Genomic DNA, 18,292 nt, shown 5'->3' on the forward strand with positions numbered 1-18,292 from the left:
TTCAGCTCGATTAAATCGTCTTACGGCTCAACGAGCTTTGTCTTAATATTATGGAGATGTCTAGATAGCCATTCCGGTCTCCAGTCTGTAGTCTCTAGTCTCCAGTCCATTGCGCCATAATCCGAGCACATCATAAGCACATCCTTATGCAAATCTCAGGATGTGTGTGCGTGTGTGGTGAGTGTGCTGCTTGATAAACAAAAAGTAATTTACTACCGATGGCCAAAGGACCTGCGGCAAAGGCAGCCACCTGGCAGCGTCTTTCGGGCAACGTGTTGCGCCTTGCGAGGAGCAAAGGAGCAAAGGAGTCTGGAGTCCTGGCCAAAGCCAAACTCAACCTCAACCCCCTCCCCCCACATAACTTGTAGGCCTGTCTGCGGCAGAAACTCCAGAAAGGATGACTGGGCTGAAGACGAAGATGACGAGGCCCGGAGTCCCAACATCCTGGAGTCCTGGCTCATCGTCGCCGTCACACATGTCGCCAAAGTGACAAACACTCCACTCCTCCTGTTCGCCTGCTGAGTGATGTGTTTATTTGCTTGATTCCTTTGTGTGCCACAAGCAGAGGGTACAACATTTAAGCAAACAAAACTTGCACACTGACTTTCGTCCTTTCGTCCCTTTGTCCTTTGTTTTTCCCCTTAATCCATGCCACTTGAAATCCCCTCCGTTTCGCAAATAAAAATGCAACTTGTATAGTTTGTCGTCCCTTCTCTCCGCATGCATCTCTCTCGCTCTGCGGAGCATGCTCTCTCGCTCCTGCGCCATGTGCCTCTCGTTTTGGCCATGGCTCCTCCCACTTGCGAGGGATTTTTAATGTGCGGGGGCGTGGCCCGCCAGAGGCTCCGCCCCTAAAAGAGTGGGTATCGAATGACAGTGGCCGGGTCACATAAATACATATCACTTGGCACTATATACGCAGCCTCTGTATTTACCACATAGCCGTAGAGTGCTGGTTCATTGCTCCCTTGGTCGCCAATGTCACCGCTTTAGTGAACAATACCTTTCGACTCTATGAAGCTGTAAGCCTCATTTTACTTGATCTGCTTTTTTTTTTAGTTCCACCCACACTTTGGATAAAAATTGGACTTTTTCATTGGAAGTCCAACTCAGTTCGCTGGCAAAAGACGTCTAAATTCGTTTATAAAATCGAAGGTTAGTCTTTATGTTTCTTGAAAATTTATTAATCCAAAAATTATAATTTTAAGACCAAACATTGGTATATAAAACCTACTAAGCATTGAATCATTTGTTTAAGCAACATGTTTTACCAGAATATTGAGGCTTTCTCATCCCTCTTTTCAATAGTAACTAATGGTAGTTTTCTTAACAATGATTGTCGGTATTTAAGTTGTAAAGGATTATAAATATTTATATTTATTATGTGCTGCTGACATAACTAATTTTTCTGTATATTATTTATGATTTGTTGAAGTTGTCCAGTTAGGTAACAGTGCACCTATCTTTGTTACCATTTCGTTATTATTTCACAATAAAATAAAAAGGATTATAAAGGAACTAGAGATATATTAGTAAGATAAACAACCTAACATAAAGATCCATTTGGCAAACACTTACACTATCCATTAACATTGGCAAGCTAAAAACAGTTGATAAGTTGCTAACATTTGGTATGCAATTACAAAGGACAATATACCAAATATCATAACGATTAACAAGATTGTACAAACATAATCATATATCAATAACCAATGGTGTATGGGGGTTAAGAATAATAAAAATGTGGTATTAAAAACACACATAATACGCTGGTAAATTGGTCAATATTGGATCAGATTCCTTTTTTCCTGATTACCTTTTGAAGATGCTGGCCTGTTGTGTGCCCTCTAAATGCATTTTCCGGCCGTGGAAAAGCAATCGAAGTAACTCAATTAAAGACAAAGGCCTCGGCTTCCTGCCCCTCAACCCCAGTCCAAGTTTCCAATCCTGTCCTGCAATTGTTTTTCCCCACTCTTCGGATTGACTCAAGCCTATTTTGGTAATTGCATTCAATTTGGCATTCGTCATTGCGAAGTCAGCTCGTTGACTGTTTAACTTGTTAATTCCGTTGTTGTTCTTGGCAGCGTCTCAGAACCAGAAACCGAATCTGGATCTGGAGATGGAGATGGAGACGGAGTTGGAAGTGGAGCAGCCCGCCTAATGAGTGGGTAAACAGAATTTTGTAGATTTTTCGGCAACTCCTCGCACAACAATGAGTGGAAAATCCTTTGTCTGGCCAGCTCCTCCCAGTTCATTTATAATTAAGTTGTCTAATTCATTTTGGCCTTTGTTTATGCCAGCTTCTTTCACATTTTTTTTTATTTGTTTGGGCCGCTCTTCTTGGCACTTGTTTCGCCGCTTTGTTGTTATTTTGATTACCACAAAATCCACTCGCGAGCACAAACAGAAAAACAAACGATTTTTAATGATTCTTATGGCATTCGAGTGGCTTTTCATGCGCACTTCAGCCTCGCCAGGAGCTCGTAGAGCTCCCTCGAGTGCCCCGTCTCCATCTCCTCCTCCTCCTCCTCCTCCAGTTCCAGTTCCACCTCCGGCAGGAAACGGAAATGGAAATGGAAACGGCAACGCCATCAACTTAATTTTATTCATGCGCACATTTCCCAAGTCAAAAGAATTTCCCAGCCGAGATAAAACAAAGGAATTCCGGCCATAGGTGTGAGGGGAGGTCATAACACCTGATTTTGGGGCAGGCGGGCTCTTTACATTTCCTCCGAGGAGGAATAATAAATCTATTGCCCACCCAAAAGACTCCAATTCCATTTCCATTTGGTTTCTTCTGCTTGTTTCTTTCAAAAATACTTAATATTGAATACACAGGAAATGCTCACAGTCAAAGTTTCAAAAATGTTAGCTAACAAATACGGTTCATTGCTCCAAAAAGGGAATACTTCATTATATTAACTTTCTTAAGAGTATTTATGTTTTTATTTCTACGTTTCCTATACTTAAAAAAACAAATTAAATTAAAATGTTATTGCTGTCAATCAATTAGCTAATTTACATTAAATGTCTAAAACCAAACAACTGCATTTATATATTATACAATTTACAAAAAAGTGAGAACATATTCCATAAATTAAATTAAATAAGCCGTATTTCGAAATGGAACCCCTTAATTGTCCAATAATCTACATAAAAAAACTTATTAATTTAAGCACTTTTTTTAAGTTTAACTACATTTTTCATAAACTTTGTAAAAATGTAATTATTAGCTCTTAATAACTGTTAACAGAGTTTAATCAACTCATATAAAATCCCCTGATATAGGTATATTAAACCAGGTTATGATGATCTGAAAGTGAGCTTATTTTATTAATGCGCACATTTAAATGGCGGACACTGTATTATCAATTTCTTTCAAAAGAAAAGCAGATAGGGTGGGAAATGTGTCGCCTAATTTGCCATTAGCGGCTATAAAGTCGAATTATGAAGTCTGTGTTTCTATTCCGGGTCTTTTATCTCCTAAAGGAGACCTGCTCCATCTTCTAATTCGCTTAATATGGCCAAATGGCACGTGGGATGCGTGGGCGTGTCGAACTGGATTTCTTTTCCTGTGCCGGCATTATCCTCCGGGCTCATAATAGCTTTTCATTATTGTTATTATGCCGCTCCACTCGTAAAAATCTCCGTTACAACATTAACAAATGCATAAACAAAGTGGGGGGGCAGGAAGTGCGGGATGGCGAAATATTCAAATGAAGTCGCGCGATAAGCCGCTCCAAATCTGCAAGGAAACAAAAAAAAGCAACACGCCCGGGAAAAAAGCGTCCTTGCTGAGGAATTTCCTCGAGTCCTTGCCCGCCATCCCCCCCTTCTGAGAAGTGCGTGTCCTGGCCCGCCTCTGGCCATTCCTACCCAATGCGACTCCTTTTGTAATGGGGTGTGATTTGTTCACTTTTTCCCTTCGGCCGCGCAAAAATATTTTCCTTTTCGCCGCCGTCTTCTTCTTTTTCAGCGCCCCTTACTCTAACTAAGCCATAAAATTCCATTTTACAAACTGTGAATCCTTCTTGATCACTTTAAGTGGTTCGCCGGAGTCAGGGGGATGGGGGGGCGGGGGGTTGGGCTTTCTTTTTTCCCTCGTCCTTCCCGAGCATCTCCTCGTTGACGGCAATCATTGCAAGATACTTAAGCGGATTTGCATCTTTGTTTGCTGTGTCCCCATCTTCGCCTTGTTTGTTTGTTGTCATTGTCGCGGAATTTTTTGGTTGCGCCATGGTCTGTGGAACGTCTTCATCAAATCAGACAATGCGGCCCGGCCGAAGGAGTCGAGTCCTGTGGCAAGTTCTGCGCCTGTCATTTTTATGCGAGTTCTTCAAAACTTTTTCCGCTTCCCCGCCCAAGTCCTGTCCGTTGAAGTGGCTCAAATGGCGTTTACTTAACGTTCTGTCATCCTGCTGCTCCTTCGCGGCTGCGGACAGCGCTCGTTATTAGGTTAAGTGCCTTGTCCTGGGCCATTCTGTTCGTCTGCCGGGAGGGAAAAGAGCAAGTGGGGGCTCCTCTTGTCTTTTGTCTGTCCGCCAGAACTCCTGGACAGCAGCTCATATGGTGGAAATACACTCGTCATCGGAAGAACACTATAGTGTTAGAAGATCCCTGACTGGACGGAAAAGCCATTGGAAAACAGTCTGAGCTAGTGCATTAGGCTAATGGTTTTCCTGGAACAGCAAAAACTGGCCCTGGAAGTCCCATCCTTTTCAACTTACGCAGCACATTTCATAATTCCCGCGCCATGATTAAGACCTCCCCCCCCACCGCCTCCACTGGGGCTTAACTTGGCAAAAGTTTAGCAAGTTGTTGCCACTCCTCCGCTGCACTGGCTCCCAAGATGGCGGTATCAGAATTAAGTAGCTCCTCGGTGGGTAAGTGTGAACTTTGTTGGCTGCCAGCTGGGAGCAGTTCATAAAAATGTGAGCAGTCTGTCGGGAGTCCTAACTCGAAGAAGATGGAGGTGGAAGTGGAAGTGGAGGAAGCAGTCAGTTGCATCCCTCCATCGATTGCCCCTCCACCAGAATCCTTTATCTAAAATGCATTCACAACGAATCGCTGCCAAATCGAAACTAATGAAGTGAAAACGGCACTAAAATGTCTTAATATGTTTTCTGGGGGGCACAGAGCAACAAAAGGGGAAAATCAACCTGCAAAATGGCCAACAATACAGGCAGGAGCATAATATCCTTGTTGATTTCTTTTCAGGCGATTTACTGCCTACACACGTTGGCTTTGTGCTTGTGCGTCGCTTATCTCCGTTCGGGGATCAGCAACAGGACCTGGAGCTGGAGCAGGAGTAGCTCCATCCCAGAGCCAAACTCAGACCCTTGTCAGATCGATAAATTTTCCATTAAAGTTATTTTTAAATGCCGCAGCAAAACAAGACAACACAGGGGAGGGGGGAGGAAGGGGGCAGGACGTGTGCCAGCCTGTGCCAGGATAATACACTCGTTATGCCCGATAAAGTTATAAACTCGTGTGTGTGTGTGTGTTCGTTTGGGGGGGTGGGAATTGATTTAGTGCCTGCCAAATTAAAACACATGCAAAAATATGCCCACAGGGAGGAGTGTGCTCAGTTAAAGCCGTGCTTGAAGTCCTGCTGTAAAAGGACATCGCCGCCATCCACCCACCCACAATTTGTGGCTTGTGGTTGCCGAATTCCTTTGGCTAAGGAGATTGGAGCTATCTGATTGAGTGCGAACAGCCAATGGCCCCGAAATATCCTGCCAGGACATAGCCGGAATATTTGCTCCTGTGTGTGTGGGTGTGTGTGTGTGTTTTCCCTGTGTGATGATCTAAAACGGAAATCCTGTGGGCAGATAACTGTCATGCATTAAGGCCGACTGCCTCTGCCTCTGCCTCTGCCTGCCAACCCCCAATTGAAGAGCTGTCCTTGTTCGGCATCGGTTTTTTACCGCCTGCCTGCTTCGGTTTTGTTGGTTATTGAATTAGCCCAATAAACCAGAAAAACAAGACGAGCACACACACACGACAACACATGTGAGTCCCCAGTCATCATCGCTCCATTTCGCTTTCCATCTCCATATCCATCCCCTCCACATCCACATCCACCGCCCAAGTGGGGCGTCAAAATAACAGAGAAGTAGCAGATTTCGGCACTCGCATTTCAATGTCCAAAGGCTGCCAGGCAACTCATTAGAATGTGCCACCCTCCCCGCTCCTGGAAAAGGGCGCTAATAGCTCACCCCCCCCCCCCTCCCCCCACATAATTGGAACACCTCCTCTGAGGGGCAGGGGTGTTACGTTTTTGTCATCGCTCGTTCACCACTCCTCCCCCCCGACTTCACCTGTGCGCCAATTTGTTTGTTAGATCAAAGCACAGTACTAGGGTTTCCATTGTCAGTCAGTCGAAGGAAGATGGGGATCCGAACACATACATAATTACAAGGATGAGCAAGGGAGCACAGGAAATAGGAACTGAAAAAGAGAAAGTACTTTGCTGTTTTCACATTAATGGCAACCACAAACAAATAAAATGTGTAACTTCAGATTTTGAATATTGAATTTAATGAAGTGTTGAGAATATATTCAACGCCTGTCAATTTCAGCTGAAACTGCAACAAGTTGTCCTGCAGGACATCCTCCCAGGACCAGTTGCGTCCGTGCGTTGCGGAAGCAATTTTTATTTTGCCAGACAATTTGCTTATTTTGTGATTTCCGCCTTGCTCCCTGCGCCTGGGAAAATATTTCCGGCTTCTGACTTCTTTACACAAGCTCCTTTATGGTCCTTTCTTTTTATTCCCTTTTTTTTTCTTGGCTCCATTTTCTTGCCCACCCCAAATCCTTTGGGCGCACTTAGCTCCGCCATTCAAATTGCTTCGTTAATCATTGAATTTACATTAAATTAAGGCGGAAATGGGGAATTATGAGTGACCAATGTCTAGATTCGGGAAATGTATACAGCCCATTCATAAGTTATCAGGTTCTGGGAATACTTCAAGTTGTTGCCAGCCGAAGTCATTTAACAATAATAGCCTGCATATGAAATGGCCATGCAAATGTCAACGATGGGGGCGTTTAAAGTCCAGTTTTCAGGCAGGACGAGGTTCCTTCCTAAAAGGGGAGTCGCATAAATTGCAAATGCCCAAATACCGATAAATGGGCGCCGGCCACAACAGTTACAACAGAGCAAGGACCACGGAACGGGCTTCGAAAGATAAACCCGACTAGACGGAAGGAGTTGCTGAGAAGGTACTACCCATCTGTTCTGCAAGTAAAACGCGTTCGAAATGGAAATCTTTAGCGACCTTTTCCGATCATCTGTCAGGCTGAGGTGATCCCTTGCGAAAATCACGAGGGTATCCCTCGATTCGCATCCCCGACTCGAAACTCGGTTCCCTGGTGGCTGACTTTTCCCTTTTTATTTACGACGGCGGCGGCTACTTTTATTGCCTCCCAGCCTCCCCGCCCCCCCACTCACCCCCTGTCCACCAACTGACCACTGGCCACTGTCACACATGGCCGGAAATCGGCTGCGACACACTGCATGTGGCCAAACATTTGCATAAACTGCCAGCCAAGAGCCTATTGCCCGTTTGCCCATGGCGCGATTTTCGATTTTCGATTTTTCCCACTGATTTTGGCCATTTTTCAGTGTCCGCCGCTGGGTTTTCGCCTGTTTTTCATCCGTTTTTTTTCGTCTCTTTTTGTTTTGGCTGCCTTGCAACGTACGAAGCTCCCTTTCCGGCTGGGCATGTTGTTTATGTGTTTATAGATTAATCGCTTTTTGGTTAAATGACTTCGATAGTCAACGGGGTGCGCCGGCGAGGGGTGACAATTTAAAGCACGGTCCGAGTTTAGTTGCAAATTGCCGGGGCGACACTTGCGCCAAAAGTGGGTATCCGTATCCATATCCATATCCATATACGTATCCGTATTCCCACACGGCACATGGCGGGAATGACTTGGCCATAAGCTGCGTACTAATTTTGGGCCAGTTCGTTATGGCTCAAAATGGGCCGTTAGGAGCTCGTCTAAGCCAAACAAATCTTGGCCGGGGCCAACCCCAATTATTTGCCCCAAGCACAATAAAGAATTAATCACAAAGTGTGGGGCAAAAACCGAAGCTCATTATGGGCATGGCGGGGAGGGGGGAGGGGGGTGGGAGGTAAAGCAAGGCCGTCTGGGCGGCGGACTAGACTAATGTGCTAATGTGCAATTTCGAAAGGTGCTTACGTTGTCAAGTAGTGTGAAGATGCGGTCCCTCCTCGGCCAATTGACAACCCCCCCTCCCCCCGCCTCCATGAATCACAATCCCAAGGAGCAGAGTCGACAGCATATGGCGGGGATCGCAGCCTCCTTGGGACTGCCAAGACTTTGCCCCAAGGACTCCCGCTGGGCCGGCGAGGAAGGAAGGAACTGCAATTAATTCCCCAGCTTAGAATGAAATCTAATTGCTCGTTAGCGCACAGCCAGCAGTCCGATGTCCCTTTTTGTTTTTATATTTCGTTAACTGCTGATTACAGCAGTTGTTCGCTTGTTCAGTTGTTGCTTCTCTGGGATTGTGAGCAGGAGTTGGAGTGGAACTCGAACTGGGGGGACAATCTCCACCAGAGCCGCTGGCTGGCGTCTCAGATCTCTATCTCGAGTGTAAGTTTTATTTTCTTAATTTTTTGTTCGCCTATTGTTGGCTGTTGTTTTGGGCCCTTTGGCCTTCGTTGTGCCGGAATGTTTCCCAGCTGGTTCATAAAAAGAAATTAACGGCTCTATTCGGCCCCCCCTGCTCCACCTGAGGCTGCGAATCGTTTAATGAGCTTGTAACCGTGTCCATGTCCTTTGGTCCCTTGGTCCTTTGGTCCTTCGAGCCATGCTGACGATGCCAAAAAGCATGCAGCGATATTTGTTTTTCCCGCCTTTGGACTCCCTTTCCGTTGCGTCATGCGATTGATATAATGGCATATCTCGAACACACTAAGCAAAAATTAACCCCTATTTTCTATGCCTAGAAAATGTGCGGTACAATTGGTATTTCTCTAAACTATAGAGTTATGGAGCTGAAACCGATCTAATAACAAAGGAATAAATACTTCCACTATCCTTCATAGTGAAAAATAAAACATTGAAATTTAACATTCAATTGAAGACTGAAGAAATTCGGGTTAACTTTATTCCGAGTGCATAGTAATACCGTTTATCGAGCACTCTTATTTATGCCGCAGAACTTTCTCCACAACGGAGGGTCGTTTCAAATTAATTGACTTGTTTTCGCTCTGCTTTTGGCCTGCTTAAATATTTAACTTTGGCCCGTTTGTACGACGCGTTGCGTGGGCCAGAGCCTTTTGACCGCTTAGTTGGCCACTTGGGAGCACACCAAACACACCACACACACACCACACACACATCACACACACGTAACCTTCACCTGGCCAGGGTAAAAGTTTTGGCATTTCGGTATTTATGGCTCATGTGGCGCAGTTGCATAAATCACTGACAATGTAAACACACGTATATAGTACATACATGGAGCACTGTGTGGCCCCCCAACTGCCGGCCATTTTGGGTTAAATGGCCGAAAAGTGTTGACCACAATTAATGTTATGAGATAAGTTTATAAAAGCTCACGGCTCACTGCGCCCGAGGCTTCAGAGTTGGAGTAATAAAATGCAAGACGGCCGACCAGAATACTGAATACCTGCCCATTCTGCCCTCCTTGCAGCGGAAATTATGTATCGTTTACATGGTCCTGGTGGCTCTTTTGTTGCCCGTCGCTGGCTTTTATCGCCGCATCCATTATGCAGCCCACACCTCCCCCACCCCCGCCACTCCACGTCCACTGGCCCGCAGATTTGTCAAAATGGCTCCTGGGATGGCCATTTTAAACCGGAAGTTGCCAAACATTTACCCGCTATTCAATTTTTTGTGTTGTTGACTGAAGAATAATGTCAAAGTTGGCGGGCTGTAATGGAAATCAAAGGTGAATGGGGGGGAGGGGGGATGTTGTGGTCCCCGGAAAACCGGTACTTTAGAGCCCAGAAATTCATATGGCGCACCAAATATGTTCAACCCACAGAGGCAGGAGCAATGGCAACAATTCAGGAGGAGGCTTTGACCCCCAACCCAACTTCATTCTTTCCCGAATGGCGTTGGCAACTATGGAACTGCCAAATGATGCTGTTGTGCAAATGTATCTCCATCTGTCTGCCCCGGCCAATTCGCCCCCCCTGTTCTCCATCGGTGTGTGACTAATATCATTCTGGCATGCCAAACGCATCCGAACACGCAAGGTATCGCAATATGCCAAGCGCTCGAGGGAAAGGGATCGGATCGGAATGGAGTGGAGTGGAGTGGAGTGGCGTGGAATGGCGGACCAGACGTATGAAGACATTAGGCTGAAAATTTACAGGAACGCAAGACGAGGCAGCAAATGATACGCTTGCCACAGACAAACGCTCATTAGAGCACAAACTATGAAGGGAGGGGGGTTGAAAGCAGGTGGGGGATTGGCATATGAAAAGCCTCCCCTGGGGAGGAACTTGCCGCTTTCTATTTACCTTTTGGCCGTGATAGAGTAGCAATAACAACAACTAACGCGCACGTAGGAAATTAATGTTTAAGCTTCACGCAAAGAACGAGCAAAAGTTTGCGAGCAGCAGACAAACATTTGATTTAATTATGAGTGGCATTTATAGCTACGAGCGGCAACGGATATATCAGGTAGCACACTAACTCGCACACGGACGGACTGGCAAGGTGTTAGTCTGTTGATAATGTAAACGAAGCGGGCACAAAAAGTTCCCAGCCAGGCGAATGCGGAATACCCTTTCAGGAGTACTTCTCCCAAACAGCAACATCAAATCAGCTTGATATGGTGACCTCAACATCAAATCAGCTGAAATTAGGTGACCCCGATTAATAATGATATCCATCAGCTACGGTACTTCGATTTTAATGTAATGTACCGCCCAAAACTTGTGGTTGGATTTTCTATTATTCTGCATTTATATGTTGCTTCTTACTTATTTATTAGATTTTGACCAATTTTAATGCTGTGGGGACCTAGAGTTTCTAAGTGGTGTACCTCCAATGGTTTGTGGGTATGAAGACCGTGTTTGGTGACCCCGATAAATGATCTCCAATATGCCTAAGCCCAGAAATAACTCACAACCAATCAATTCACAACCATCCCATTATAAGTATCTTTCATCCAATTTTTGCCATTCGAATCTACTGCAATAGTCAACAGGAATGGCCTAAGAAAGGGTATCCGAAGTGAAGTGCTGGTGTGTATGATGTATACGTCTTCCGGCGTATCCCTATCTTTATCTGCAGAGTCGTGCGTTTGCGTTTGCGTTGGCTTATGTGACTGCTTGTCAAACTGACTCTGACAGTTTGCCTAAGTGGCAACTTAATTTCTTAATTGTCAACTCAAAACTTTTATCGGGCACCTGCCTGTAACTTATGCTCCCTGTTCCCCGGGCCAAGAAAACTATCTGAGTCTTGGCTTGCCGACCTGCGGTTTGGCTTTGAGTGAGTTTCCCGACTTGCGGAGATAGTGGAAAGCCGAGTTCATTTCCACCATTTTGACAGTTGAGGTGAATGTGGTGGTGGGGCTGGGCGAAACTCACAACTTACGTAGCTGACAAAGTGACACGCGATTTCGGGAGGAGGGGACAAAAGGTGCAAAGAGAAAAGTTTTTGAGCTAGTGCCATCTGAATAATTGAGGGGCACTCTTTGGAGCTATATAGTTGTGTCCCGGCCTGGACATGGTTCACTGCCTCCCCCTCCTAGTACACTGGTTGCCTCGTTAATGCCTGTATAATTTAACGCCACTTTAAATTTTAATTGTCTAAATGAAAATGTCGCTGGGTCTCTGGCTGCCTTGTCATTTCCATAAAGTTTTCCACCAGCTTTGGCCCGATTTGACGCACCGTGGAGTTGTTTCCACATTTTAATTGCAACCCCTCCAGTTCGCTGGCTGGCAACAATTTGTTACAAATAATTATCATAACCTGATTAACATGAGCTCAGCGAAGGCGGCTGAGTGGGTGGTTCCCGGTTCCCGGTTCCTTGATCCCCGCCAGGGAGGTTGGTCCTGCCCAGACGGGAATACGGAAATAGTCAAGGGGTTGCGTCTGCCGCCTGCCACCGCTCGTCTTAATTTGTGAAAGTTTTAAAATGCCGTCGCTGTCGCCTGTCTCTTATTTTTTATGCATGCTGGGAACAATCTCAGGCGGCACGGCGCACACACACATGGAGTAACTGCTCCGCTTTCCATCTTAATTATGCCAAGTGCCCGCCATAATCATCGCTGTCGCTTGTAATTCGGCGGCTGCATAATTAGAATTGTAAAAATTATAAGAAAGTATTTACATGTCGGACTGGAGTTGTGGCTACGTCCCTTGAATAACCAAGTGCTCGTATCGTTACTTTCCGACTTTAACCTGCCAATTGGCCCATTGTCTGCATTGGCTTCGGGTTAATTGGACCAGCCTCTCGTCACTCATCTTCATCCTCCTGCCCCCCCAGAAAAGCAGCCATTGATGGCTTCCTCCGGCCACCGACTTCCGCTGGTTTATCAATAACCATAATGCTGTACGGAACAGTGATGGGCACATTTCTGGAGCTTCTCTAACGAGCGCGTAAACGGCGCGTGCAATTTCCCAAAGCCATTAAAAAGCGAACTAGAAAGATACAGCGTTATCATCTGACATGGGTGGGGGGGGGGTGTTGTTAGAGCTTGGGTATGGAAAAAATTGGCAACTCGAGGAACATTAAGATGGCGCCAGGTCAGGAAGAAGGAGCGTGAAATTAAATTGAACAACTTCTGACAGCTAATCTGGAATCGAGACTGGAGACTGCTGGATGCCATTTGCCGCTGATCTCTTACAAGCATTAAATTTTAATGGCGCACTCAAAAAGTCTGCCAGAAGAAGTACATTCCATCGGAGGGGGAGTAGGAGTAGTAGTGGGCTAACTAATGAAGCCAGCTGCTGGTGGTTGCAAAACCGCAGATGCAAATCAGAGCAAAACCGAAAAAGAGCAAAGATTGGAAGTGGCACCGCACAGGGACTGGGACTCCTGGATGATGATGGGATGGAGGTCGTTCCGTCTGAGGCAGATGCAGATCGAACCCATGTCCAAACTAATCCGCTCTTAATTAAAGATTGCCACCACCAAAGTTTCACCCAGCTCTTCTGTCTTTCGCCCCCCTCCCCCCACTCTTTTGGCGTCCAGGGAAAATGTACTTAAAATTTTCCATATTAAGTCGTTGCAAACTGAAACGTTGGCCAAAAGAAGGATGGGCCTGCTCCTGGCCAGCCTTCGCTTAACCTCAAGGAATAAATCTTTGACAAAGCTGAGCCGCAAACTTGTTTGTCCAAGCAGTCGCAGAACAAGTTGTCCACCGGAGGAGCGAAGGTGTTGTTATAATGTTCCCGAATATGTCTGAGCCAGGAAGCGGATGCGGATGCGGAGGCAGCATTGGCTGCTGGGCACGTGATAAGATCATAATCCCATTTATGTCTTTACTTGCCAGTGAAAACTTTTGTCCCGCCCGAGTGGGGTTGTAACGAGAAGGGTTGGGTTGGACGCGGCTGTTTATGTTTAAACTGAGGTCAGAGAGCACTAAATCAAGTTGCCAACGTCCAAAAACTTTCGCCAGCACATGCAAAGAAGCTGTTAAGCAGCTTAAAACTATTCCCTTGGACGGGGCAACGGCTTCTATCGTCTATCGCCCAAAGTCTAGCTCCTTCCGAGGTTGCGTCTTTGGGCAATTGTTGATAAGGCCCAGCCAAGCGACAGTTTACATTGGAACAAATTTGAGACTTTTGTTGGGAACTTTTCATCCTTTTCGAGGCTGGTGGAGCTGGGCGCAAACTTTTTGTGGGCGCAACGTGTGATGAAGATGCTGGACAAGGACTGAAGGAGATGTTATCGGGGAGACCACGTTTGGCAAATAGTGGTGGGAAATTGGTTGGTCTACTGAAAAGCCAGATATGTGCAAGGTTCGGTGGTACCAGCTGGCAAATGGAAAGGGTATGCATGTCAGGCAGTCCTTCTTGATTGTGGAGTATGCAACCTCTTTAGCTTTAACCTTCGCTGGTAGAGTATACACAATTGTGCCTAATCCTAGCCCCAGTTTTGCACTGCCTAGACCTCGACCTCCGACTTTCCAGTGAGGTACTTAATGTGCAGCTGCCAAAACAAATGAGCCTTAATGCGATTTGCTTGAATGGAGCTCAGATGTGCGGGCCACTTTCCGGCTGGGGGCTTTGCCAACCAAACCACCCATTGAGTCCCGAAGCCACTCAACCTTTGCCTATTCCAAGCAGACAATATTGGTATCAGTGGGCGAAGCCAAGTCAGTTGCAGCTCATGCAGTTTATGCACTGGCCTGGAATTTCATTGGATTTTCGACCTTTTCATAGCTCAATTAAGTGGCCCAATCCCAAGTTTGTGGGGAGGGAGGGGGCGTGGGGCGGGTGGGGTTGTCTAAATCTGGGCTGTTGACTTTAAAGTTGTGCCAGCTGCTGCGAGTGTAATTCGTCTTGTCAGACGAAAAAGATGATTGAATTAACCATTTATGCTCTATTTACGAGCGGACTGGGTAACAAACAAGACAAACAGGACATGACACAGCAGACAGACAGGACATTTGCACACACACAGATGCGCAGCGAGAGAGAGAAATGAATCCTGGCACCCGCATTCTACATGTGACACATTAGCAGGAGCAGGAGTTGGAGGTGGAGTTGAAGGTGGAGTTGGAGGTGGAGTTGGAGCAGACGAACACTGTTATCAGCTTGGGCAAAAAGTGTCCTGCGAATGAGAACGAGCACACACACACACACTCACACACATACGGAAGTGGAAATTGTGCGATGTCTGCCTGCAACAGAAGCCAGGACATAACATTCCCGCTCCTTCCACCGCCGACGACTGTTTGCAATGAGGTTTTGTTTCAATTTCCTTTCGATAGGCCACAGACATCCCGAAAATCGGGCGGCCAGGGGGAGCGGGGGCGAGGGGCAGGACGTGGGACAGGACGCGGGCGTCGACAATTTCATGCATAAATTCATCGTGTGTGTTGGGCTTTATGGTTGACTGAGATTCGAGTGAGATACTTCCTTCCGTTATGTTGTTTGTTTACTGCCACTCCCAATCCGACCCTCCCGCCACCACGCCCCTCATCCTCATGCTGGCCGCCCTGATGACTTTGCATCTAAAACAATTAAGTTTGGTGGCACACAAAAAAATACGTGGCATTGCGAGAATCGGTAAGCGGCCAAAACAATTTACATACTCGACATAACTTGGCTTAAATGAGTTTTGCAACAAATTCCGTGAGGACGCAACCGGGGGCATAAGAGGCGAACGAAAAAGGCAGCAGCGGCAGCTAATCCCTTATGGGCATTTTGTCCTGGCCAGAGTGGACCTGCAGCCAGGACCAGGACCAGGACCAGCACACCCCCCGCCCCACTCCCCCCGCCTGCCAGTCACTCAGTCAGCGAGTCATGCAAATTTCATGCGGCTGGCAGGGCAAAAAAAAAAAAAAAACGATACATAAAAAATTGTAAATACATTTCCTGTCGTCTAGTCGCAAGGCAGGAGAATTCAGGATAAAAAGGACGACGAGCAGCAGGCAGGACATGCTGGGACAACGACGACAAGTGCGACAAGTGTGTGCCACATAAAAATCCGCAAAACACACACACACACTCATGGCGGGAAGAAGCGAGGCTCGACAAGATTCCTGCAGGGATTCCTGATAGTGGACGTCCCTCATCCGCATCCGCATCCCCATCCTCACCGTCATCCGCCTCCACATCCGCATCCTCATCCGCATCCGCCTGCTGCATGGGGCAAAAAACTTTGCTGCCGAATTTAATCCAATAATAAATGGAATATTGCTGACCTCGGGCATTAAATTAAATGTTGTTATCAGTGGAGTGCAGTGAAATTATCAGTGGACTTGGTTGCACGGAGCAGGGGATTACGGCTGTGTGCGAGTGAGTTATATGCGCTGAAACTTGATGTTAAATGGCAAGAAAAGGGAAAAAAGGATCAAGTGGGGGGGATGGAAGTGCGGACATTCAGCAGGCCAGGACTCGCCTCTCCTTTCGAGTGTGCGTGTGTATGCCGTGGCTCTGTTTGGCCGGATATTAAGCTCGTTTGCATATAATTTGCGTGCCACAGACCGCAACAGAAACACAAACTGATTCTGCAACCGAATCTGAGTCCGAGTTCGAGTTTGAGTCCAAGCTGGGCGGGATGCTCTTGATGGTTTTTTGGCCTTGTCGCGATAAGAACGCAGAACGCAGAGCGCAGAATGGAGAATGCAGAAGTGGAGCAGGGACCCATTAAGAAGTCCAGGCCGGAGTGAAGCAATTAAGTTTGCGGTGGATATCAGGACATCTGCCAGTCCTGACGGAGGGGTTATGCTTTCATCCTTCTGCCCGCACTGAAACTGCGTTTGGTAAGTGCGAAAACTGACACTTTCTGTGGCATATTTATGGACGGTAATGAGAGATGGATGAACGTGTGTGTGTGTGTGTGGCAAGCAAACGAAAACTGTTACTGACGGTGAAAAGCACTCCGAACATTGCCGTCGGCTGCCCCACCTCATCTTGGCTGGCAATCAGCCAAAGTCTTGAAACACTTTTGCATAAGTTGAGCTCATACATATGCCCGCTGCGTCCTCCTTTCTGCTTTTTAATCCTTTCTGCGCCGGGGATGCTTTGTCTTGGCCGGGAAATGCCTGCTGGGTAGGCGTTGATTATAATTGACTTTGGCTGACTTAAGTGCCAAAATGGAAATTCCATGTAGCGAGGGTGGGCGGTCTAAATACTTCATATACTCCCCGTATGTAATGTACAAATTGCACGATAGGGGGGAGCCATGGCAACGGTTACCATTTTCCATTTCCCATTTCCCAATTTTCCGCTATCCCACTTTCGCACAATGCCTGAAAAAAGACTTACGAGGCATTCCTTAAATCAAATCAAATGATGTGCAACAATTTTAATATAATCAGAATGTGGACGACCATTCCAAGTCCAAGACGTTGTCCTGGCCACTGGTCAGCCAGTCAGTCCGTCATGGGGGCAGCAAATTATGTTAAGTGTTCGCATATCCCTGCCTTGCCAGGAATCCGGCTTAGAAATGGATGGAAAAAAAAAAATGTGGAAAAGGTGGAATGCTTCTTGCGAAAAACTTGTATCAAACGACTTCGCCATGGAAACCCTCATCCGAATACAAAGTAAGGGTTGTGGGGCAATGATTTGTGTGCGTGAGTCGCAAACAAAAAGCCATTACAAACTTCCAGTTTCCTGGCAAAGTTTCGCCACCTGACGCTGGGTATTTCCGTGGTAGCTCCACTGCCGCATCCCGTAAAGGAACTTGAACGCCACAGGGTAGCCCACTTTCGACTCCCGGCCAACTGCTAACTGGCTCAATTTCTTTTCGCACCTCGACGGTGGAAAAAGTGCGCGGAACTGACATTAAAAAGTTGCGACCTGCTGACGTGCTCCATGTCGCAGTGGCAGTCGCAGTCCCAGTCCCAAACGCAAAGTTCCATATCCCGGCGATCCTCATCACAATTATCATTACCATCAGCATCGGCATCGTAGCCGGTTTGATGGAGAGTGCCATCGGAATGATTAAAAAAGTTTCGGGTGCCAAAATCTGCATTTAAAATATCATTTGGGGTCAACGGCTCTTCCGCCGCCGCCGACGTCTCTGGCCTGCGGCAGTGCATCCCCAGTAGCCCCAACAGCCCCGGCATTCCGGTCTCCGGAAAATAATTGATCCCCAGCGTCTCGTTTTCCACTGACTGGCACACACACGCGCCTCGCAGAAAAATCAAATTGAAGTCTATAACAAGCGAGTGACCGCCTCATAAAGCAATTAAGTGCATGTGGCTGACCAAGCAGCAACGTGTTGGAATATCCCCAACAACGGCAGCCCAGGATAACCGACCCGACCCGACCCGACGGGTCCTGGATGGAAGAGGAGGACGGGCGTCTGCTGTTGATGCCGCAGACTGCATCGGAATCTGGCCGAACTGCAGGTTACACCCTGAGAAGCCGGGCAAATATCGTGATTCGGCCTCCGCATAAACCGACCCACACGGAAGGATGCGAAGGATGCGCAGGATGCGGAGCTCTCAAGTAATTCATAGCATTAATTATATTATATGACCCATGCAGGAGGCAGTCACCAGCAGAGGGCCTTGGATCGAGTGGAGGTGGGTTTTAGCCCAGTGCAGATGAGTCCTCTGCTCCTCGCCCATCGCCCCCGCTACTCACTTGACTTCTGACC

This window comes from Drosophila rhopaloa, unplaced genomic scaffold (assembly GCF_018152115.1).
Source record: "Drosophila rhopaloa isolate 14029-0021.01 unplaced genomic scaffold, ASM1815211v1 contig_3, whole genome shotgun sequence".
Classification (NCBI taxonomy): Eukaryota; Metazoa; Arthropoda; class Insecta; order Diptera; family Drosophilidae; genus Drosophila; species Drosophila rhopaloa.